This window comes from Oryctolagus cuniculus, chromosome 3 (genome assembly GCF_964237555.1).
Source record: "Oryctolagus cuniculus chromosome 3, mOryCun1.1, whole genome shotgun sequence".
Classification (NCBI taxonomy): Eukaryota; Metazoa; Chordata; class Mammalia; order Lagomorpha; family Leporidae; genus Oryctolagus; species Oryctolagus cuniculus.
Genome location: NC_091434.1, coordinates 80,228,427 through 80,252,518, shown reverse-complemented (window position 1 = coordinate 80,252,518; position 24,092 = coordinate 80,228,427). Strand labels below are relative to the sequence as shown.

The 24,092-nt window shown below is 40.3% G+C and overlaps 1 pseudogene; it reads right to left on the bottom strand.

Annotated features, from left to right (window-relative positions):
* LOC100340655 (uncharacterized) overlaps positions 1–24,092 on the bottom strand; it is a 64,295-nt pseudogene that overhangs the window by 32,214 nt on the left and 7,989 nt on the right.

Here is a 24,092-nt window from a genome sequence, read left to right as displayed (position 1 = left end):
CTCCTCCAGTAACATTTAAAAATGTTCTTTTAAATAGATTATATTTTATTGTTACAATTATATGTATAGGTTTTCTCCCTGTTTCCATTTCTAGATGGTTATAATGATATAGGGAAGTTACTGATTGCAGATATTCCTTCTATATTAAAAAGACATGCAACATTTCATTATTATTTCTAATATTTTTTTCTGTTAGAATATGTTTTATAGATAAGAAATTATATACTCAGAAAACAATTGTTTTGTTTATTGAATATTTTTTTCTTATTACATTCGCAGACTGCACTCAATGCCCAGGTTTTGTGAAAATTTTTATTACTTCCAGGTTTTTCATAGCAGTATGTCTTTTCTATTTCAAGGATTCTTATTTAGCACTTACATTATAAATTTTTGCTAATCTGTTATTATCTAAATGAACAATTAAAAACTGTATCAGTGGTTTTTAACTTGGGGCTGATTTTGCCCCCTACAGAACATTTGGCAATGTCTTGAGACATTTCAGATCTTCGTGACTGGGGAAGAGAGTTATTATGGGGATCTAGGCGGTAGAAGCCAGAGATGCTGTTAAGCATTCCACACTGTATAAACAATTATCAGATCCTTAATGCCAAGGTTGAGAAACATTGAATTAAGTGAATTGCAAGATTTATTGCTTACCTGTATCCCTCTTCTCTTCATTTTTCTAAACCTTAAGATCATCATTCTGAGCATGTGTTTTGTTAGAGTACTATCTTAGATTTTTTTTGTCAGATGAATTATTTTGGTGGTATTTTCTCTGTATTCTTATATATCTGTAAGTGTCTTTATTATACATTGGCAAGTGAATGATATGATTTTTTTCCTATTGTGAATAGCTTGTTTTTGAATGATATCTTGGCTAGGTATAGGATTTTTGAATTGCGTTACTTCTCAGCATTCTGTCAATGTTGTATTCTATTTTCCAATGTTATTGTTGCCAATATAATTTTCTTTGCTCTATAAATAACTTGTTCTTTAACATTGAAATTTGTTACATTTTTTGTCATTGAAACTTGCTTAGATGTGCTCCTTCCTTCCTTCCTTTTATCCTTTTATCCTTTCACCCTTTTATCCTTCCCTCCCTTCTCTCCCTCTGTTCCTTCCTTTTATGAACTCTTAATTATAGGCTTGAAAGTTTTCTTACTTTAGGGGAAGTTTCTTCTTTTATTTCTTGGATTATTACCCCTCTTGTATGCTTTTAAATTCGTGTTATTAATATTTTAGGTCTTCTGGATCTATTTTCTGCACTCCTATACTTTTCCCTCATGATTCTTAACTTTTTGTAGTTTTCCTCTTGTGCCAAAGTATAAGGCTTGTTTACATTTGTTTTTTTTTTCAAGCATAGAGATATTATTTATCACAGTGAAATATACAGATTTTAGGTATACACATTTTTGTGTTTTGACAAATGTGTACAGTTATGTAATCCATACATAGTCAAGATATAGAACATTTTTATCATCTCAGAAAGATCCCTCATGTTCCTTCCTAGACATTTTCAAGATCCTCTTTAGGCAGCCACTCTTCTAATTTCCTTTGCCTTAGATTAGTCTTGCCTGTACTACAACTTCATATAAGTAGAATTCCACTGTGGTTACTCTTTTCTACTTAACATATTTTACTGAGCATGATTTTTTTTGTTACTTATTTGAGAGGCAGAATAAAAAAGATATATGTCTTTTCTTGCTGTTTGTAAGGAGAAGCAGGACTTCCTTAATATAGGATCATATTTAGATGTTGAGCTGCCAAGGATAACAAATTTCCACTCTATTTTAAAAATTTATTTATTTTCTTATTTGAAAGGTAGAGCAACACACACAGAGAGGGAGAGAAAAACAGAGATCTTCAATCTGCAAGTTCAATTCTCAAATAACCACAACAGCCAGAGTTGGGTCTTGCTGAAGCTGGTAACGTTAGGAACATAGTGATAGTGATTCTTCCGATTCTTCCACTGTCCCACACTCCTACCTTTCTTCCTCCTTCTCCTATTCCCATTCTTATCTTTTACTAAGATCTATTTTCAATTAAGTTTATACACAGACAATTAACTATTTTTTAAAAGATTTATTTATTTTTTTGTTAGTTTGAAAGTCAGAGTTACACAAAGAGAGAAGCAGAAGCAGAAAGAGAGAGAGGGCCTCCATTTGCTTGTTCACTCCCCAACTGGCTGCAATGGCCAGAGCTGTGCCAACCTGAAGCCAGGAGCCAGGAGCTCCCTCCAGGTCTCCCTCATGGGTGCAGGGCGCTCAAGCACTTGGTCCATTCTTTACTGCTTTCCCAGGCCACAGCAGAGAGCTGAATCAGAAGTGGAGCAGCCAGGACTTGAACTGGCACCCATATGGGATGCCGGCACCGCAGGCGGCAGCTTCACCAGATATGCCACAGCGCTGGCCCTGAAGGTTAGCTCTATGCTAAGTAAAGAGTTCAACAAATAGTTTCAAAACTATTTGTTTAAAACTTACTCAACAATTTTTTGATTTCTATTTTGATTTTTTCTATGACCCACAGTTCATTCAGGGGCATGTTGTTCACTCTTCATGTGTTTGCATATGTTCTAGAGATTACTGAGTTGTTGATTTCCAGCATCATTCCATTGTATTCTGAGAAGATGCATGGTATTATTTCAATTTTTAAAAAATTTTCTGGACTTGCTTTGTGGCCTGGCTTATGGTCTATCCTAGAGAAAGTTCCACGCACTGGTGAGAAGAATGTGTATTCTGCAGCTGTAGGATGAAAAGTTCTGTAGATATCCATTAGGTTCATTTGGTCTATAATGTTGATTAACTCTTGTTTCCTTGCTGATTTTCTGTCTAGTTGACCTGTCCATTGCTGAAAGTGGGGTGTTGAAGTCCACCATTAATATTGTATGGGAAGGGCTGGCGCTGTGGCTCACTAGGCTAATCCTCCACCTAGTGGCGCCAGCACACCGGGTTCTAGTCCTGGTCGGGGTGCCAGATTCTGTCCCGGTTGCCCCTCTTCCAGGCCAGCTCTCTGCTGTGGCCAGGGAGTGCAGTGAAGGATGGCCCAAGTGCTTGGGCCCTGCACCCCATGGGAGACCAGGAGAAGCACCTGGCTCCTGCCATCGGATCAGCGTGGTGCGCCTGCCACAGTGCGCCGGCCACGGCAGCCATTGGAGGGTGAACCAACAGCAAAGGAAGACCTTTCTCTCTGTCTCTCTCTCTCACTGTCCACTCTGCCTGTCAAAAAATTAAAAAAAAATATTGTATGGGAAGGCTGGCGCTGCTGCTCACTGGGCTAATCCTCTGCATGTGGCACTGGCACCCCGGGTTCTAGTTCTGATCGGGGTGCCGGATTCTGTCCCAGTTGCTCCTCTTCCAGTCCAGCTCTCTGCTGTGGCCTGGAAAGGCAGTGGAGGATGGCCTAAGTACTTGGGCCCTGCACCTACGTGGGAGATCAGGAGGAAGTACCTGGTTCCTGGCTTTGGATTGGCTCAGTGTGCCGGCTGTAGAGGCCATTTAGGGGGTGAACCAACAGAAGGAAGAAAGACCTTTCTGTCTGTCTCTCTCTCTCTCACTGTCTAACTCTGCCTGTCAAAATATATAAATATATATATTGTAAGGGAGTCTATGTATCCCTGTAGATCCATTAACATTTCTTTTAAATAGCCACCTGCCCTGTAATTAGGTGCATATACATTTGTTATAGTCACATCTTCCTGTTGAATTGATCCCTTAATCCTTGCATAGTGCTCTTCTTTGTCTTGTTTAACATTTTTTTGTGTTAAAATTTATTTTGTATGATATTAGGATGGCTACATCAACTCTTTTTGGTTTCTGTTAGCATGGAATATCTTTCCATCCTTTCACTTTCAGTTTTGGTGTATCTTTGTTGGTGAGATATGTTCCTTTTTTTTTTTTTAAGATTTATTTTATTTATTTGAGAGATAGAGTTACAGACAGTGAGAGGGAGAGACAGAGAAAAAGGTCTTCCTTCTGTTGGTTCACTCCCCAAATGGCCGCAATGGCTGTAGCTGCACCCATCTGAAGTCAAATGCCAGGTGCTTCTTCCCAGTCTCCCATGTGGGTGTAGGGGCCCAAGCACTTGGACCATCTTCTACTGCTTTCTCAGGCCACAGCAGAGAGCTTCAAAGAGGAGCAGCCAGAACTGGTGTCCATATGGGATGCCGGCGCCACAGGTGGAGGATTCACCTACTGTGTCACAGCACTGGCCCCTGAGATAGGTTTCTTATAGGCAGCAAATAGATGGGTGTTGCTTTTAATCCATTCAGCCAGTCTGTGTCTTTTAACTGGGGAGTTGAAGCCTTTTACATTCAAGGTGACCTTTGATAAGTAATGACTTGGCCCTCTCAATTTTCTATAAATATCTCTATTATTTACTTTGGATTTCCTTTGTACTTTTATTGAGAGATTCTGCCTTCTCCTTCTTTTATAGCAATGACCGTATTTCTGTATTTCTGTGTGTAGCACATCCTTCAGCATCTCTTGTTAGGCTGGATGAGTGGTGATAAATTCTTTCAAGTTCCATTTGTTTTGAATGGTCTTTATTTCATCTTTATTCATAAATGAGAGCTTTACAGGTTATAGTATTCTGGGTTGACAATATTTTTCTTTTAAGATTTGGAATTCTCTCTTAGCATGTAGCCATTCTCTCTTAGCATGTAGGGTTTCTGATGAGAATTCAGCTGTGAGTCTAAATGGAGATATCTGAAAATCTAGCATTTCTCGTGTGCACATTTTAGAATCTTTATGTTTTACTGTGGAGAGTTTAACTATAATATGTCATGCTGAAGATCTTTTCTGGTCATGGCTATGTGCTTCCTGTACTTGGACATCCCTTTCTTTCTTCAAATTATGGAAGTTTTCTGTTATTATTTCACTAAAAAGGCTTTCTAATCCATTCTCTTTCCATGCCTCAGGAACTCTTAAGACCCATATATTGGGTTGTTTGATGGTATTCCATAGATCTCCAACACTGTTTTTTAGTTTTTTATTTCTTCTTCTTCTTCTTTTTTTTGGTTTGACTAAAATTTCCAGAGATTTGTCTTCTAACTCAGATATTATTTTTCCTGCCTCACCAAGTCTGTTCTTTGGGCTTTCCACTGCATTTCTTATTTGATATATTGGATTCTTCATTTGCAGTATTTTGTTTTGATTTCTCTTTAAAATCTCAATTTTGTGGGAAAAATTTTCATTCATGTCATGTATGTATTTCTTTAGTTCATGAATATGCTTCTCATTACTTCTAAATAATCCAATCAATTTTTAAAAAGTCTGTTTCTGGCATTTCATCAATCTCTTCATTTTCATATTCTAGTATTGAAGTGTTGTGTTCTTTTGAGGGTGTCATGTTGTCCTCCTTATTCTTGTTTCTTGAATTGCTGCGTTTATTATTAGGTATTTGTGGAGATACTTGTTGGTTTATCCCCCTCCCTCCCCCCCCCCCCCAGATGGCTTTTATCTTTGAACTGTCCCTCTGTGACTTACTGGAGTGTCTGCTCTTTCAGTGAATACTCTGAGGCAGATACTGAGTTTGGCCAGGTGTCGCTCCCCCTCTTCATGGAGGAACGACACAGGACCCTGCGCTGTTCTTTTGTCTGCTCGGCCCTCCCCGGGTTTGCTGCTGGTTCTTCCCGGGTTGGCTACCGTCCCTTCCACCTCCGTGGAAGGGCGGTTCCCCCTGCCACCTTCCCCACTTCCGCGGGGGAGCGGCACACCGCCGGCTGGCTCTCTCGGGGGCTGCACAGGTGTTCCTTCAGATAGATGTTCCCCCTAGATGTTCCTGGTGCATGATGTCTTTCTCCTCCTTTATAGTCCTCTTCCACCAATCCCAACTCTGCTACCCACACGCCGAGTACGCTGCTCTCCTCCAATCAGGAGTAGGTCCTACAGTTTATTGGTTGAACTGGAGGCAGCTGTGTAGAAGCTGTTTTCTCCTCTCCCAGCGCCATATTGTGGGAGAGCAGATGCATAGAATAAGTCTTAATTCCAGTAACTTAGTCTAGTCCGAGTTGCTCCCAATTGCTCCCCACAGCCAGGGAGCTCTGTTCAGTGCTTCTGGGTGAGGGGAGTGTCCAAGGTGACTCCCATCCCAAATTGGGTGTGGTAAATCGCCTTTTTTTTTTTTTTTTTTTTAATCAGAGGGGAGGTTTGTTCAGCTCTGTTGGTATAGTCTGAGGTTTACCTCCTCTCTTCAAAGGAGACCAATGCCTGGGCGCTAGCCCCAGTGTGTACAGTTTCATCTGCATTGCCATAAGAACCACACAAAAGATCCATGCAGTCCTCGATGTGTACATGGATCCTGCAGCAATGACTCTCACCAAGGAATCAGGGAGTCCTGAGCATGTGGAGCTGCTCACAGTGACTGCCCAAAGTCCCAGGCACACCTTGCACCCTCCTGTGCAGTCACAGTGTTTTTACAGTCCTGGCACACACAAGGCTCCCACAGTCACAAGCATCCATCTCCTGCAAATTCTTCAACCAGATTCAGGCATCTCCTCTTGGCTGGTTGCTGGGTGTGCTGACACAAGCTGTTGCATATGTCCAAAATGGCACCTGCCCTCTCTTGGCTAGTTACAGGATACCAGTGGTAGGTGGTAGGGGAGTGAGAAACATGCCCCTCCATTTTTCCCTCTACGTTAGCAGGTACACTGTCCCCCACAGGGCTCCAAGCCACACTCCTGCCAGGCTCTTCCCGCAGCTTTATGGCTGGTGGCTTGGGCTGCTGCATCCTAGTCTCATCTCACTCCAAAGTTGGTCCTGAGGCTCTTGGTCCTGAGTTGTGCATGTCCACATCCTCCAGGTAGGTCTACAGTGTCCCTCTAATTTGCATGGAATTTTCTCTGCCTTTTTCTCACTAACTCTTCCCTGAGACTGTGCTCTCTCAACTTTTTTTTGACAGGCAGAGTGGATAGTGAGAAAGAGAGACAGAGAGAAAGGTCTTCCTTTTGCCGTTGGTTCACCCTCCAATGGCCACCACGGCTGGCGTGCTGTGGCCGGTGCACCGCGCTGATCCGAAGGCAGGATCCAGGTGCTTCTCCTGGTCTCCCATGGGGTGCAGGGCCCAAGCACTTGGGCCATCCTCCACTGCACTCCCGGGCCACAGCAGAGAGCTGGCCTGGAAGAGGGGCAACGGGGAAAGAATCTGGCGCCCCAACAGGGACTAGAACCCGGTGTGCCAGCGCCGCAAGGTGGAGGATTAGCCTAGTGAGCCGCAGCGCGGGCCCACTTTTTTTTTTTTTTTTAACTATCTCCCTCTAGACTACAGAAGAAAGCTCCCTCCCTATTCTGCCATCTTGACTCTCCCCATTTTCTTCTAATTATTGAATTAAACCACTTACAGTTATTCATATGATAGGTGTTTAATTGTAATTCTTTCTGATTATTTTCTATTTTTTAAAGATTTTATTTATTTATTTGAGAGGTAGAGTTACAGAGAGAGGGAGAGGCAGAGAGAAAGGTCTTCCATCAGCTGGTTCACTCGCCAGTGGTTGCAATGGCTGGAGCTGAGCTGATCTGAGCCAAGAGCCAGGAGCTTCTTCTGGGTTTCCCACAGGAGTGCAGGGGCCCAAGCGCTTGGGCCATCTTCTGTGGCTTTCCCAGGCCACAGCAGAGAGCTGGGTTGAAAGAGTAGCAGTGGGACATGAACTGGTGCTTGTGTCTCAGATGGAGGTTTAACCTTCTAAGCCACAGTGCTGGCCCCTTTTCTATTATTTTCACCTTATGTTTTCTACTTCAATAATTTTATAAAAAGTTTTTATTCTGTTTTTTCTTTTCTCTTTTTTGTGAATAATTTTTTGTATTAGAGGCGTTTCATATTTTTACCCCAAATATTTCTTTTATAACCATACCTTTATGTAATATGCTTGGTTCTCATTTACTTTGAACAGTATCTATTGCTTCCCTACCTTGAGCAGTAATAACATTGTGCATTTCCTCTTTTGTATGAATTTTTTTTTAGTTTTTAACATTTTTTAGTTTCTAGTTTAACATTCTAGCTTTTCACATTTTTTAAAAAAAGATTTATTTATTTGAAAGGCAGATTATTGGGGGGGGTGGAGAGAGAGAGAGATAGAGAGAGAATGTTAGTGAGTGTCAGAGAGAGAGAATCTATCTACTGGTTCACTCCCCAAATGGCCACAATGGCTGGAGCTGGGCTGGTCTGAAGCCAGGAGCCAGGAGTTTCTTCTGGTCCCATGTGAGTGCAGGGTCTCAAGTACTTGGGCCATCTTCTACTGTTCTCTCAGGTGCATTAGCCGGGAACTGGATCAGATGTATAGCAGCCAGGACTTGTATCAGTGCCCATATGAGATGTCAGTGCAGCAGACAGTGACTTTACCTTCTGTACCACAGTGCTGGCCCCTAAAATTTAACATTTTAACATTTTACTATATTCACTTCAGATGTAGACATTGTATATATTCATACGTATATACTTTTGTAAGAACGGTCGGGGTGCCGGATTCTGTCCTGGTTGCCCCTCTCCCAGGCCAGCTCTCTGCTGTGGCCAGGGAGTGCAGTGGAGGATGGCCCAAGTGCTTGGGCCCTGCACCCCATGGGAGACCAGGATAAGTACCTGGCTCCTGCCATTGGATCAGCACGGTGCACTGGCCACAGCGCGCCGACCGTGGCGGCCATTGGAGGGTGAACCAACGGCAAAGGAAGACCTTTCTCTGTGTCTCTCTCTCTCACTGTCCACTCTGCCTGTCAAAAAAATAAAAAAAAAGAATAGAGATATTAATATCACAAAATTATATCACACAGGGATTAATGACAATGATCATAACATGGGGAAAGAAGGGTATATTGTATGTATTTTATATAATTCAGTGAATCAGTATTTATAACTATATACCAAATGATATGATATCCAAACAATTTTTAGGCTCTCTAAATATTGATTTCCACAAATAAGAGAAAACATATAATATTTGTCTTTTTCAATCTGGCTTATTTCACTTAGCATAATGAGCTCCAGTTCTATCCCTTTCATTGCAGATGTCAGGATATTTCATTCTTTTTTATGACTAAGTAATATTCTATAATGTAACATTTCTTCCTTTTTCTTTCACATTTCTTTACCACTTGATTTTGTTAACTATGCAATCTTTCTTATGTATAGCTGTTTTACTATTAAGGTGTGTTATATCATCTTAATATCTTTTGGATCTCATTTATTATAGGTGAAGCAGTTGGTGAAGATACTATTTTTCCCATCCTTCTCCCTGGAACTTACCCATATTTCCATTAGGATTTATTTTTAGCATCTTTCCTTTTGTCTCAAGAAATTTCCATTCTTTGACCTCTGTGTTTTGAATCCAAATTTCTTCTTTCTTACTGAGATACTGATGCATCATTTTATTTGAGAGGGAGAAGAACTGAGAGAGAGAGAGACAGAGAGAGGGAGAGAGCGAGCGAGTGAGCGAGCCAGGAAAAGAGAGAAAGAGAGAAAAGAAAAGAAAAAATAGGTTTTCCATCTGCTAGTTCATTCCTCAAATGCCCGCAACAGCCAGAGCTGGTTAAGGCCAAAGGCAGGATCCGAGAATGCAATCCGAATCTTCCATAATCTGACAGGTGTCCAACTACTTGAGCCATCTTGAGTTGACTCCCAGCATCCACATGAGCAGGAAGTTGGAATTGGAAGGAGATCTTGGATGAAAACCTAAGCGCTCAAAATATGAGATGTGGGTGTCCCAAGTAGCATCTTAACTATTGCAGCAACATCATCCCCATGATCTATGCTTTTCTATTCTGTCTAACCAGCATCTCCCTTTCCGTAGGAATTTTTCTTTTACCTTATGCACATTGTCAAATTATTATAACTTTAAAAATAACTCAAAGAGATGCTCTTCTTTGAAGGGAGAGGAGAACATCCTCTTTGCTTAATGGCCGTGTCCAAATAACAACGGAGTCTATGATCACAAAAGGCCTCCATAGCCCTGGCAGCCCACGACAAGAGCTTTGGATGATCACTGACGTCATAAAAATATTGTTAATTGTTAAAGGAACAGCAGTAGTCACTGTGCACTTTCTCCCCAGATAGGACCTCTGTCCCTGTTGAATTACAATGAGAATTGACTGCAAATTCTCTCCCCAAACTGTACTCTATATGTTGTATGTGGGCGTGGGGGTAAATTCTTGAAATCTATGATTAGCATAGAGATGGTCCTCTATATATAAAGTCATACTAAAAATGATCCATAATGAAGAAGGAGATGGGAGAGAGAATGGGAGGCAGGAAGGGAGCGGGGAAGAACCACTGTATTCCTAAAGTTGTATCTATGTAAAAATGCATTCATTAAATAATAAAACAAAGCAAAACAAACAAAAACCAAAAAAAAAAAACTCAAAGATTCTTCTCTTTTAGCTACTGCAAGTTGATATTTTTTTCTTTCCTCCTTATCTAAACTTCACAAATGTATGTAGTATACTCTGCCTCATCAGTCATTTTACTCATGAGCCATTACAATCTGGCTGACACTCTCAGTCACCCTACTGAAATCCTTCTTGTCCTGGTTACTAGTAATTTCTTGCATGTGAGTTTCTGTTAATATCTTACGTGGCTTTCTGTAGCATTTGACCATGCTGACCACTGTGTCCTCACCAAAGCATATTCTCCTGGTTTCTTCTCACTGCTCTGATTTATGAATTTCTTGATGGAAATTTTTTCTCTTTGTAGCTTCTCTGCAGGAAAAAATATATATTTAGTTATCTTCTTTTCTTTATCTAGGTTTCTTTGAAAAACAAACCTACTTTTATGGGTTTAATTTCCATATTAAAATAGATAAAAACTTTTGTCCCTCACAGATTTATTAAAGTCTACAGGTTTAACCTAGCATATAACATTTTAAATATTTGTCTTTTGCTTCCTTTTATTATTGCTTCTGGAAAATTATATATGCTCACTGTAAATTATCGCTGAAATATAAGAAGGTATAAACATCAAAGTGAAAAAAGTAGCTTAAATTTCACTATTCAGAAGTTACCATCATTAACATTAGATGAATATTATTTCACATATCTTTTTTTGAAGATTTATTTATTTATTTGAAAGGCAGAGATATAAAGAGAGAAAAGCAGAGAAAGAGGTATCTTTCATTCGCAGGTTTGTTCTCCAAATGGCCATAATTGCCAGGGCTGGGCCAGGCCAAAGACAAAAGCCAGGAGCTTCTTCCAGATCTCCCACATGGATACAGGGGTCCCAGTACTTGTGTCATCTCCCATTGCTTTCCTAGGTGTATTAGCAGGGAGCTGGATTGGAAATGGAGCCAGCGCCCATATGGAATGCCAGAACTGCAGGTGGAGGCTTAACTTTCTACACCACAGCACTGGCCCTTCCCCATATCTTTTTATGCATACTTGTAGCTAGCTTGGGTTTGGAGACATAAAAGTAGCTTCATAAAAGTGGATTATATTATAGATACTATTTGAAATAAAATATTAAATTTAAATTTATATACATTTACTAACTTTAAAGAAACAAGTTAAAAGTTAGAGTGAAGCAATGTTGAACTTCAAATAAATGCTTCTTTGACACAGGATTTATTTGTTATAAGGCTCTTTTTTAACTTTTATTTAATAAATATAAATTTCCAAAGTACAGCTTTTGGATTACAGTGGCTTTTTCCTCCCCATAGCTTCCCTCCCACCCACAACCCTCCCATCTCCTGCTCCCTCTCCCATCCTATTCACATCGATTCATTTTCAATTATCTTTATATACAGAAGATCAATTTAGTATATATTAAGTATATTGGGGAGTGAACCATTGTCTGGAAGATCTGTTTCTTTCTCTCCCTCTGTCTATAACTCTGCCTTTCAAATAAATAAGTAAAGATTTCAACAGTTCGCACCCACACAGAAACACAAAGTGTAAAGTACTGTTTGAGTACTAGTTATACCATTAATTCACATACTACAACACATTAAGGACAGAGATCCTACATGGGGAGTAAGTGCACAGTGACTCCCATTGTTGATTTAACAATTGACACTCTTGCTTATGGCGTCAGTAATCACCCTAGGCTCTTGTCATGAGTTGCCAAGGCTATGGAAGCCTTTTGAGTTCGCTGACTCCAATCTTATTTAGACAAGGTCATAGTCCAAGTGGAAGTTCTCTCCTCCCTTCAGAGAAAGAAACCTCCTTCTTTGGGATCTCACTCTCAGAGATCTTTCATTGAGTGGTTTTTTTTTTTTTTTTTGCCACAGTGTCTTGGCTTTCCATGATAAAGCTCTTTTTTATGGTTTAGAAGTATTATAAAAAACTAGGAAGTTGTACTTGCAGGAACCTGAAATGCCCACAAGTTTGTTTGTATTTTAACCTCAGTGCCCCCTACCCTCATCCTGCAGCCTCAAATAGGTGACCCGGTGCACTTGTTGTAGAGCCTTTTCCTGCTCTAGGTTCTACTTGAAGCTATCACCTAGCATGTGAACTGAGGCAATATTACTAAGGTGTGAAATATACTACCTTCAGAACCCAAGATGCCCATCAAGTGCTGCAATTTCCTCTTTCTAGCAGAAGGTGGAAGATTTTTTTTTTTAAAACAACTTGTCTTTAGTTTCAACATGCCCCTGGTTGGTGTTTCAGACTTCTAAATCTCCTTAGAATTTATCTTTTTTTTTTCAAAAATAATTATTTATTTTTAAAGTCAGAGTTATGGGGTAGAGAGAGAGAGAGAGAGAGACACCCCTTCCATCTGCTGGTTCACTCTCCAGGGCTGGGCTAAGCCAAAGCCAGGAGGCAGGAGCTTCATCCTGGTCTCCCATGTTGGTGGCAGGTCTGAACACATTTGGGCCATCCTCTGCTGCTTTTCCCAGGCAATTAGCAGGGAGCTGGATCAGAAGTGGAGCAACTGGGACATGCCCATATGGGATGCTGGCATTGCAGGCAGCAGCTTTACCTGCTATGCCACAACACAGATCCCTAGAGTTTATCTTCTACTCCCTGGAGTGTATGTGTCTTACTAAGGCCCAATCAATTTAATATCATTGATACAATGGATCAATGTAATATTCTTTGGGATGTCCAAGTGGTCCATGTCTTTTTGAACTGTTATGACAGACAACATGAGTTAACACAGCCTTGGAACAAAACTATAAATTCATAGTGTTCTGTGGTTCATGTTAATAAGAATTTGAGTTTAATAATTTTTTATCCCTTATAAAGGCAATTATATAATGCAATTTAAGCCTAATCACCCATAAGGATGGGTTTTAATGCAATTTAAGCCTAATCACAGGTCTTATATATTGGACCTATAGTAGTTAGGGCTAACTCCTAAAAGGTGCACATCTTGTTATCTTGCCTTGTAGTGCAGTCTTTTTTTTTTCTTTTTTTTTTTTTTTTCTTTTTTTAGAAATCTTTCATTTAATGAGTACAAATTTCATAGGTACAGCTTTAGGAATATAGCAGTTCTTCCCTTCATACTTCTCACTCCTTCTCACTCCCACTCCCGCCCCACCTCCTACTCCCTCTCCCTCCATTCTGCAGTAAGTTTAATTTTTAATTAAATTTATATACTGAAGACCAAATCTATACTAAGTAAAGATTTCAACAATTTGCACCCACACATACACACAAAGTATAAAGTACTGTTTGAAAACAAGTTTTACCATTAATTCTCATAGTACAACTCATTTAGGACAGAGGTCCTACATCAGGAGTAAGTACCCAGTGCCTCCTGTTGTTGAATTTTTTGAAAAATATTTATTTATTTATTATTTATTTGAAAGACAGAATTACAGAGAGGCAGAAGCAGAGAGAGTAAGAAGAGTATTCCATCTGCAGGTTCACTCCCCAAGTGGCCATAGTGGCCTGAGCTGTGCTGATCCGAAGCCAGGAGCCAAGAGCTTCCTCCAGGTCTCTCATGTGGGTGCAGAGGCTGAAGGTCTTGGACCATCATCTACTGGCTTTCCCAGGTTGTAGCAGAGAACCACTGACCCCACCTGCTAAGCCACAGTGCTGGCCCCTTGTTGATTTAACAATTAACACTCTTATCTATGACGCCAGTGATCACCTGAGGCTCTTGTCATGATCTGCCAAGGCTATAGAAGCCTTTTGAGTCCACAAACTCCATCAGTATTTAGCAGAGACATAAGCAAAGTAGAAGTTCTTTCCTCTCTTTAGAGAAAAGTACTTCCTTCTTTGATGGCCCCTTCTTTCCACTGGGGTCTTATTTACATAGCTCCTTCATGTAGAACATCTTTTGCCACAGTGTCCTGGTTTTCCATACCTGAAATATTCTCATGGGCTTTTCAGCCAGATCCAAATGCCTTAAGGGCTGATTGTGAGGTCAGAATGCTGTTTAGGGCATTTGTCATTCTGAGTCTGCTGTGTGGCCTGCTTCCCATGTTGGAACATCCTCTCCTTTTTAATTCTATTTATTGTTATTACCAGAGATTTGGTCTTATTTATGTGATCCCTTTGACACTTATGACACTTAATCCCATCTAAATGATCAATTGTACACTTAATATGATCACTTTAATAAGATAAGAGAAGGAGGAGTTGTACAGTTTGGCACACATTCCCATGGGCTTACTGCTAAGGATAAAGCTAAAACCTTGCCATGGGACTCCAAATCCCATTAAGCTGGATGGTACTAATGCCATCATATGTGTTATAGGACAGAAGCTTTTGAATTATCTTCTAGCATTTGGGATGGGAATGGGTGGAGATACATGGGAGGTGCTTGGAGGATGGAGATCATAAGTACTAGCTTTTAGTAAGGAAAAGATAACTCCTACCGACTCAATAGGTTAAGAGGAGTCTAGGGAGTTCAGAAATCTTTGGGGCATTCACCAAGATACCCATATGCCATGTATACCAGTTGCAATTTTTCCCAACCAAGTTCCTGACTTTTACATACAGACCTGCCTTTTTAAAGTTCAGCCATTCAAATTCTGGGCTTGTTTTTTTTCTTTCACTGCCTTCTTTGTATGTGAGAGAACATTTTTGTATGGAACTGAAGAACTCTGCTGGCTTTAATACTTGGCTTTAAACTATGTTAGTCATCTTTATTTGCTCATTACTGTACAGCATCAACAGGGCTTGGACATAGTAGTGGAACCACACTACTTTTATACTCTTATTTTATTATACTCCTTGCTAGTGCATTTCCCTCTACTGGTACAGCCTCCAGTCCACTACCAGGGAAAGTTTTAACAACTGTATGGGCCGGCGTCGCGGCTCAATAGGCTAATCCTCCGCCTTGAGGCACCGGCACACCGGGTTCTAGTCCCGGTTGGGGCATTGGATTCTGTCCCGGTTGCCCCTCTTCCAGGCCAGCCCTCTGCTGTGGCCAGGGAGTGCAGTGGAGGATGGCCCAGGTGCTTGGGCCCTGCACCCCATGGGAGACCAGGAAAACCATCTGGATCCTGCTTTCGGATCAGCGCAGTGCGCCGGCCGGGACGGCCATTGGAGGGTGAACCAACAGCAAAGGAAGACCTTTCTCTCTGTCTCTCTTTCTCACTATCCACTCTGCCCAGAAGCGATGGTGTCTTCATTGTCAGACAGTGTTCTAAAGCCCCATTGAATTGCCCATTTAAAAATTATTTACTTATCTGAAAGGCTGAAAAAGATAGAGAGAGACAGATATCACCCATTTGCTGGCTCACTCCCCAAATGTTTACAACTGCTGGAGCTGGGCCAGGCTGAAGCCACAGCTGGGAACTCAATAAAGGCCCCTGACATGGGTTGCAAGGACCCACATATTTGAGCCATTGTCTGCTACCTCACAGGGTGTGCATTAGTAGAAGCTGGAATTGGTAGTAGAGCCAGGTATGACACTCCAATATGGGACACATTGCAAACATTGACTTAACTGCTGCACCAAACATCCACCCCAGATTGTCCATTTTTTGAGACTACTTCTAGAACCAACCCTTTAGTTTGAGTTCTCTGGAAGTTATACCTAAGATTGAATTTGGGGAGCAAGAACTTTATAGAGATCAATTCCATTAAAGATATGAGGAGGGAGCAGTATTGAGAAAAGGAAGAAATCAAACTGTGGGGCTGGTGTTGTGCTGCAGAAGGTTAAGAAGCCACCTGCGATGCCAGTATCCTAAGTGCCCAATGCTCCCCTTCCAATCCAGCTCCCTGCTAATACACTTGGGAAGGCAGCCAAACATAGCCCAAGTACTTGGGCACCTGCTACCCATACAGAAGACCTGGATGGGTTCCAGCCCTGGTTGTTACACCAATTTGGGAAATGAATCAACTGATAGAAGATCTCTTTCTCTTTTTCCAACTCTCTGTTGGAAACTCTCTGTGTAACTCTGCCTTTCTATTGAACAGATGTTTTAAAAAATTTATTTATTTATTTGAAAGTCAGAGTTAGAGAAAGAGGGAGAGACAGATAGAGAGGTCTTCCATCTGCTGGTTCACTCCCCAAGTGACCTCAACTATGCCAGGCTGAAGCCAGGAGCCAGAGGATTCTTCCAGGTCTCCCACATGGGTGGCAAGGATCCAGGGGCTTGGGCCATCCTCCAGTGTTTTCCCAAGCACATTAGTATGGAGTTAGATTATAAGTGGAGCAGCTAGGACTTGAATCAGTGCCAGTGTGGTATGCTGGCACTGCAGGCAGTGGCTCTACCTGCTACACCACAGTGCCAGACTCCGGATCATTTTTTTTTTTTTAAAGAAAGCAAACTGTGTTGTGGGCCTGAGAAAGCCTTGGCCAACTCATTAGGAAGCTCTAGAGTTATTTTTGTTTATGACAAAATTTCTAGGCTTTTAAAGCCCTTCACCCCCTTTAGCTTTCTTGAGAGACAGTTTTCTGCAGTTGAGGCAGACCTTGATAGAACTGAAAATAGGAGACTATCTTGCTGGTTGTTTGTACTCTGGGTAACAAGTCCTTCCTAGAAAGAGGAATCTTGGTGGTACATCTGTGTATTTATCATAAGCTTTCATGAATAGGTTTTTCAGGTTTAGCAAATAAAAATATAGAATACCCAGTTAAATGTTAATTTAAAATAGATTTATAATAATTTATAATATTTTAGTATAAATTTATCTCATATGTTGGTCCATATATTTAGTATAAGTGTCTAATTTATTGCATTGTAGACACTGAATAATCACTAACCTTTATCACTGTAATCTTTCTGTAAGGGTAGGATTAGACATAATGGGCAAATTTTATTGGCTTCTGTCCCCATCATCTTATGAAGGACCTTGGTATTGTCAAATTTTGCGGATGACTTTTCATATATATTTTTAAAATAGAAATTTACTATTTCTTTCTAAGTCCATCAGTCTCCTCTTGAGCATGCTGCTGCCCAATCAGGTACCTTTCCCTGGTGTGCCCCAGAATCGAATGGTAGTATGTGGTAAAATGGTAGGGTCCTTCTCTTCCTTTTGTGTTATCTTCCATCAGAAGAGTACCAAAGAGTACTGTCTGTGCCCCAGTCTCATAAAATGGTGAAATGGCTTTTCCAAAGTTTGTTTAGAGAGCACTACTTTTGTACCACTACTATTCTGATTCACTCACAGGCCTGGATAGGGGGAGTTTTTGGGGGAGCAGCAGGTAGATTAAGGGAAAGGTATGTTAGCTAGAACTTTAGCCAGGATTCAGACATGTTCCAATATGTACTGCAAACTAGACTGAAGGGTCATCCAAAATTATTTTGCTTTCCATTTTTTTCTCTAAGGAAAGGAGGATTTTGGTTGAAGCACAGCAGATATGGAGAAAATAGTGTATTTATTCCCTCAGATATTGGCTCCATGGCTGGTTCAGTGTATGCATATATTTTTTAAAGGATTTTATTTATTCATTTGAGAAAGAGAGTTATGGAGACAGGGAAAGACAGAGAGAAAGATGTCCCATTCGTTGGTTCACTTCCCAGGTGGCGCAATGGCTGGAACTGGGTGGATCTGAAGCCAAGAGCCAGGAAATTCTTCCGGGTCTCCCATGTGGTTGCAGGGACTCAAGCACTCGAGCCATCTTCTACTCTTTTCCCAGGTCATAACCGAGAGCTGAATGGAAGATGAACAGCTGGGACTAGAATCGGTGCCCATATGGAATGCCAGTGCTTCAGGGGGAGACTTAGCCTACTACTCTGCATTGATGGCCTCCAGTGTATGCATATCTAATTGTGTAGAGAGAAAAATGTCATGTGGTAACTGAAGAAGTTTCCAGAAAGGACTCTGAGAGTATTTTGGTCCTAGTAGCATTGCTTTGGCTCAGAGGTACATGGTGCAAAGTGACATTTCTAGAGTCATCAGATGATAGCATCTTTTGCAGCCACAGCAGTCATATTATTGTTGACTCCAGCAATATGCAAAATACAGAAATCTTTAAAGTAGATTTAAGGCAACAGATACGTTGGGTGGAATAGAAAAAGAAGAATGGCAGACATGATAAATGTAGTTGACCAACTGATTTCTATTCACATTTGAAACATTGCTTGTATTGTGCATTACAAGTTTAATACTTTCACAGTAGGTGATTAGTTGGACCTAAAGTAACTGTACAGAGAAAAACAAACATGGACACTGAAATTACATGGACATGTTTTTGGAAGGCAAGAATTCAGATGATGGGTAAAATGCTGATAATAATTTCTAAAAATGAACATGGAAATGAAGATATAAAAAAGTCACTGAAAATAAATTTTCTAGGGCCATAGACTTACTTTGTGGGACACTGCTGTATTCATTTCTATGACTTCAGCTTGGAATAACATCTGAATCTGAATAAATGCTCTGTAGATATGAAGAAATATATTCCCTTATGATTCCATTTATTAATATTAACTGCCAAATTCCTTGTCAAACTTTATTTTCTGTCACTTCATTTTGAACTGAGGACTTTTCAGTGTTCTTTTTCTCTACTGTCTAGTCATAGTAGATTTGTATTCTAAAAAAGAATAAATTTATAGAATTTATAACATTTTCTAACTTTTCTACCCTCTTGCACAAATATGAATTAAAATTTTACCATCTGTTATGGAAATAATGGTCAGGAATCAGATTAGGTCTCATAACTTCCAGTCCGGGTCTTTCTACTAGGCTATGTTACAGATCTATTCTGTGGAGCTAAATCTGTTTCATCACTGTCAAGTATAAATATCTGTTGCTAGGAATGTTATGTAAATTAATTATGCTTATATAATTAATATTATGTCACAATAATATACATGACCTGTATGATTCTGAGCATGTGTGTCAGGACATATTTGTGAATGAATTGCTCTTTAATTACAGTATACTATTTGCCAAATTATGTACCTTGGTCACCTCCTCTGATGGGGATGAAATGGTGGATCAGTTAGCCACTATTGAGATACAGTTCATGCCTCTAAAGAAGAATTTTTCTTTTTGTCCAGCTAATTGGTTATTATAGCACTTGGGCCCACACCCTTGACTTAATTAGAATAATGTTTACCAGCTGAGTTAAATGGTGTAGCTATTTGATATTTGAAATGTCATTTCAGGACATGATAATATGTAATGAAGATATGAAAAAGACTGTGAACATGAGGATATTATAAAGCTATATGGATGTTCAATATGTCTAAGAATAAAAGCAAAACAGCAATTCATTTGAAGAAGTGGGGGTATGGAGTTTAACAATGTCATCCCACTGATGGCATGAGAAGAAAGGTCTTATGCAGTCAGCTGGCTAGAATTAAAGGCTGTATTGCCAAGATGAGAAAATTTGCTGAAAATGATGGTGTGTAAGATGACATGATCATTTCCTCTCTGACAACCATGAAGTTAGGATAGATGAAGTGGGAGGTGTAAGGGTTACAAAGAGGATTAGGTGTAAGAATAACAAGGCAGAGTGGGAGGATAGCATTTAGTACAGATGGTAATAGAATGTATTGTGGCTATATTGTAGGGCATATTAAAATTGGCTAAAGAGATGATTTTTCAAGCAAATGACATGAATATTTTTCAAATAATCTTTATAAAGAACAGGTTTTTATCTTTTTACCAAAATTAGGAATGCTTGGTCCACTTATGAAATAAAACATATTTTAACATATTAACAAAGTGAATGAATGTCATAGAGATTAATGGAAGCCTCAGTAAAATGTTGCACTTTTTTTTTTTTAAATTAGAACAATAATCATCCTTATTACATGATAGAGGACTGTTTTGCTTTTCCAGGCCTGATTTTCCTCAGATAGAACTCTAGCTCCTTGCCCTCTAGTACATAGATAGCCACACTGGCCAGATCCTGATGCAATGTACTCCAGAAGCTTGCCCTGTTGGAACTGCTCCTCCAGAAGGCTGCTGATTTGGCATTCTTTTTCCCTTCATCATATTTATTCTGGCTTTTCTTTGATCGTTTTTTGTTTAAAAAATCTCTTCCTCCTCAGGAGTCAGCGTGGCCCCCTTCTTGTGGGCCAGGGGCAGTGCATAGTGGAACTCATACCACTGTTCCTCCTGCGTGCTGTCTATAAGCAAGATGTAATTCTTCACCAGGGTCTTGGTACGGACCACCTGGTTATTGGAGGCACTGTAGACAACATCGATGATCCTTGTTTTGTGAATATACCACTAGGAGCTGCTGGAGAAGTTCCCCATGTCCAGCCTCAGGGCACGGTACTTCTTGATGCTTCTGCGCAAACCGCACTATGTATGTGTCAGGGCCGATCTTAGTATTGGCAGCCGGGCGACCCAGCTCATACTTCTGCTTCCTATGGTAGGGCTTTCTTTTGCCCCCAGTCTTGCGGCAGTTGTGCCAGTTGTCCCGAGATGCCCATCGCTATCTATACAAATAGTATAAACCTAAGCATGATAGTACTGTTTTAGTGAATATTGTTTGGGGGCAGGTATGGCTGAAAAAATGTAAAGCATATCATTGAACAAGTCAGGTAGAGTGCAGAAGAAAATACAACTTTCTTGACTAAACTGGTAGCGACATCATAGCACATGGATATATACATTAGAAATTTTCCCTTGCTGGCACCGAGGCTCACTAGGCTAATCCGCCGCCTTGCGATGTACCGGGGTCTAGTCCCGGTCGGGGTGCTGGATTCTGTCCCGGTTGCCCCTCTTCCAGGCCAGCTCTCTGCTTATACCATGTGATTCTCATCCTTTGGCTATAAGCTTGGTAGTAGGAATTTGTGCCATAGCCAAAACATACATTGGCTGTCTGTTGAATGCCCCAATCTAATTAGATGCTTACTGCTATGTAGTGATTAACTCATGAAAGGAGAGTCTCTCTCAGGAGTTTTGAATTCAAGACAAATGAAGCAGAGTCAATAGAGAGTAAGGCAGACAGAATACAAGAAGTACTTAGTTTATTAAACAAATTCTGAGTGTCTACAGTTTTCCAGGCATTTTTCTAGGATTCTTTAGATGCAGTAGTGAACAAATTTTACCTTCATGGGCTTATGTTCTCTTTGGGGAGATTGGCAATAAGTAAATAATTACATAGTTTCCAGGTAGTGATAAATCCAGGGAGAAAAATAAATCATTGAAGGGTAGAAGATTGTTTATTAGCTTTTAAAAATTTATGTATTTGACAGAGGGCGAGAGAGAGGGAGAGGGAAAGAAAGAGGGAAAGAGAGGTAGAGGTATCTACATTTCATGTGCTGGTTCACTCCTTAAATGCTTGCCAAGTCCAGGGCTGGTCCAGGCTGAAGACAGAAGTATGGAACTTTATCTGAGAGTTTAGCATGGAGCTGGATCTGAAGGGGAGCCACTAAGGCTTGAACGGGTGCTTCAATATGAGATATTGGCATTGCAAGCAGCAGCTTAACCTGCTGCACCACAATGCTGGCCCTGTTTTTTAGTTTTGATGTTCAAGTAAGGCCTATTTTAGGAGATAAATAGAGGGAGACCTGAATGCCATGAGGATATCTCTGGCAAGAGCATTCATAAGCAGAGAAAACAGCACATGGAAGAATCTTGAGGAAAGAGTTGCTTGTCATGTTTGAGCATAGTATTAGTGATCATATCACATATAGCTTTAGAAACCATGATAAGGAATTTTTATTTAAAGTAGTCTTAGAGAGAGAGAGAGAGAGAGAGAGAGAGAGAGAGAAAGTTTCCCTCCATTGGATTACTCCCCAAATGCCAACAACTGACTGTACCAGGCAGAAGCTGTGTACATCAGTAGGAAACTAGAATTGGAAGTAGAGCCAGGACTTGAATCTAGGTACTTTGATATAGGGTGTGGGCATACTAAGTGATGTCTTAACTGCTGCTCCAAATGGCTATCGCTCTTTTTTGTTTTAAATGTGATGGGAAATTATTGGAGGATTTTTCATTTTTTTATATGAAAGGATGCTCAAACTCATTTATAATTAGAATATACACATGCATGTGTGTATTTTTTTGCCCCAAAGGGTAGAGTTAGAAACGTGCCAGGGGATTCCAATTCAATCCCATCGAAGTGGCATGTACCAATTCCATCTCACTAGTCCAAGTGACCAATTTCAGTTCACAGTGGATCACACTGATAGGTCAAAGAGTCAAAGGGATCATATAAACAAGACTACTGTCTGCTAATACTAATTGATAGAATTAAAAAGGGAGAGAATGATCCAACATGGGAAGTGGGCTACACAGCAGACTCATAGAATGGCAGATGTCCTAAACAGCACTCTGGCCTCAGAATCAGCCCTTAAGGCATTTGGATCTGGCTGAAGAGCCCATGAGAATATAATTAAAATATACACATGAAACAAGATACAATTTTTTATAAATTGGCAAAAATTAAACTGAAGGATCGTATAAGTATTGGTGAGAGGATTTTTCAATAGGAAAACAACATGATGGGCTATGGACTATAACAAGTTTTATTGGACTGCTGTGTGGAGAATTCATTGAAGGAGAAAGAGTAGAAGTAGGAATAGTAGTAGAGGTAAGAGATGATGGTGTCTTGTTATGGGATATTTGCTTTTGTGATCATGAGAAAGGGTTGCATTTTGGATAAATTTTGAAACTGAAGCAGACAGAATTTGGTAATGGTTTCATTTTGGTATGTGGGAGAAAAAGAGGGATGAAACATAAAAACAGAAGAATTACTGTGAGACAGGCAATACATACTTGAGATAGAGCAAATCAGTAGATGGACAAGTTATCGGTGCTGCTAGATGGTTCTTAGAGCTGCTAATTGGGCTTTATAACTGCTGTTATATTCTTTACAACTAACTTTACAGCTGCTGCTGTATTCTGAACAATAAAGAGTGCTTTTTTTTTTTTTTAATACTTCTGCATGTTATCTGGTTGTATAGCATCTGTGTCAGTTTCTGGGGTTTTGTTTCTTCCCTAGATAATGTTACAGTAAATGTGTATCATTTAGCGTACCTATAATCCTTGCAACATAAAGGACCCTGATTAATACAGTTTTGCTGAATACTCTGCAGGTTCACAAAAATATTATTGATGTTTATAATAAAAATTCCAAAGTTTTTTTTTAACTTTTATTTAATGAATATAAATTTCCAAAGTACAGCTTATGGATTACAATGGCTTTCCCCCCATAACGTCCCTCCCACCCGCAACCCTCCCCTTTCCCACTCCCTCTCCCCTTCCATTCACATCAAGATTCATTTTCAATTCTCTATATACAGAAGATCAGTTTAGCATACATTAAGTAAAGATTTCAACAGTTTGCTCCCACACAGAAACATAAAGTGAAAAATACTGTTTGAGTACTAGTTATAGCGTTAAATCTCAATGTACAGCACACTAAGGACAAAGATCCTACATGAGGAGTAAGTGCACAGTGACTCCTGTTGTTGACTTAACAAATTGACACTCTTGTTTATGGCATCAGTAATCACCCTAGGCTCTTGTCATGAGCTGCCAAGGCTATGGAAGCCCCCTGAGTTCACTGACTCTGATAATTTTTAGACAAGGCCATGGTCAAAGTGGAAGTTCCAAAGTTTTTAAAATTAATTTATTTGAAAGGCAGAGTTACAAAGAGAGAAGGAGAGAGAGAGAGAGAGAGAGAGAGATGTCTTCTATCTGCTTCACTCCCCAAATGGACTCAACAGCTAGGCCTGGCCAGGCTGAAGCCAGGGGCCAGGAGTTTCTGCCAGGTCTTGCATGTGGGTGCAGGGGCCCAAGCACTTTGTCCATCTTGCACTGTTTTCCCAGGCCAGGCACATTAGCAGAGAAATGGATTGGAAGTGG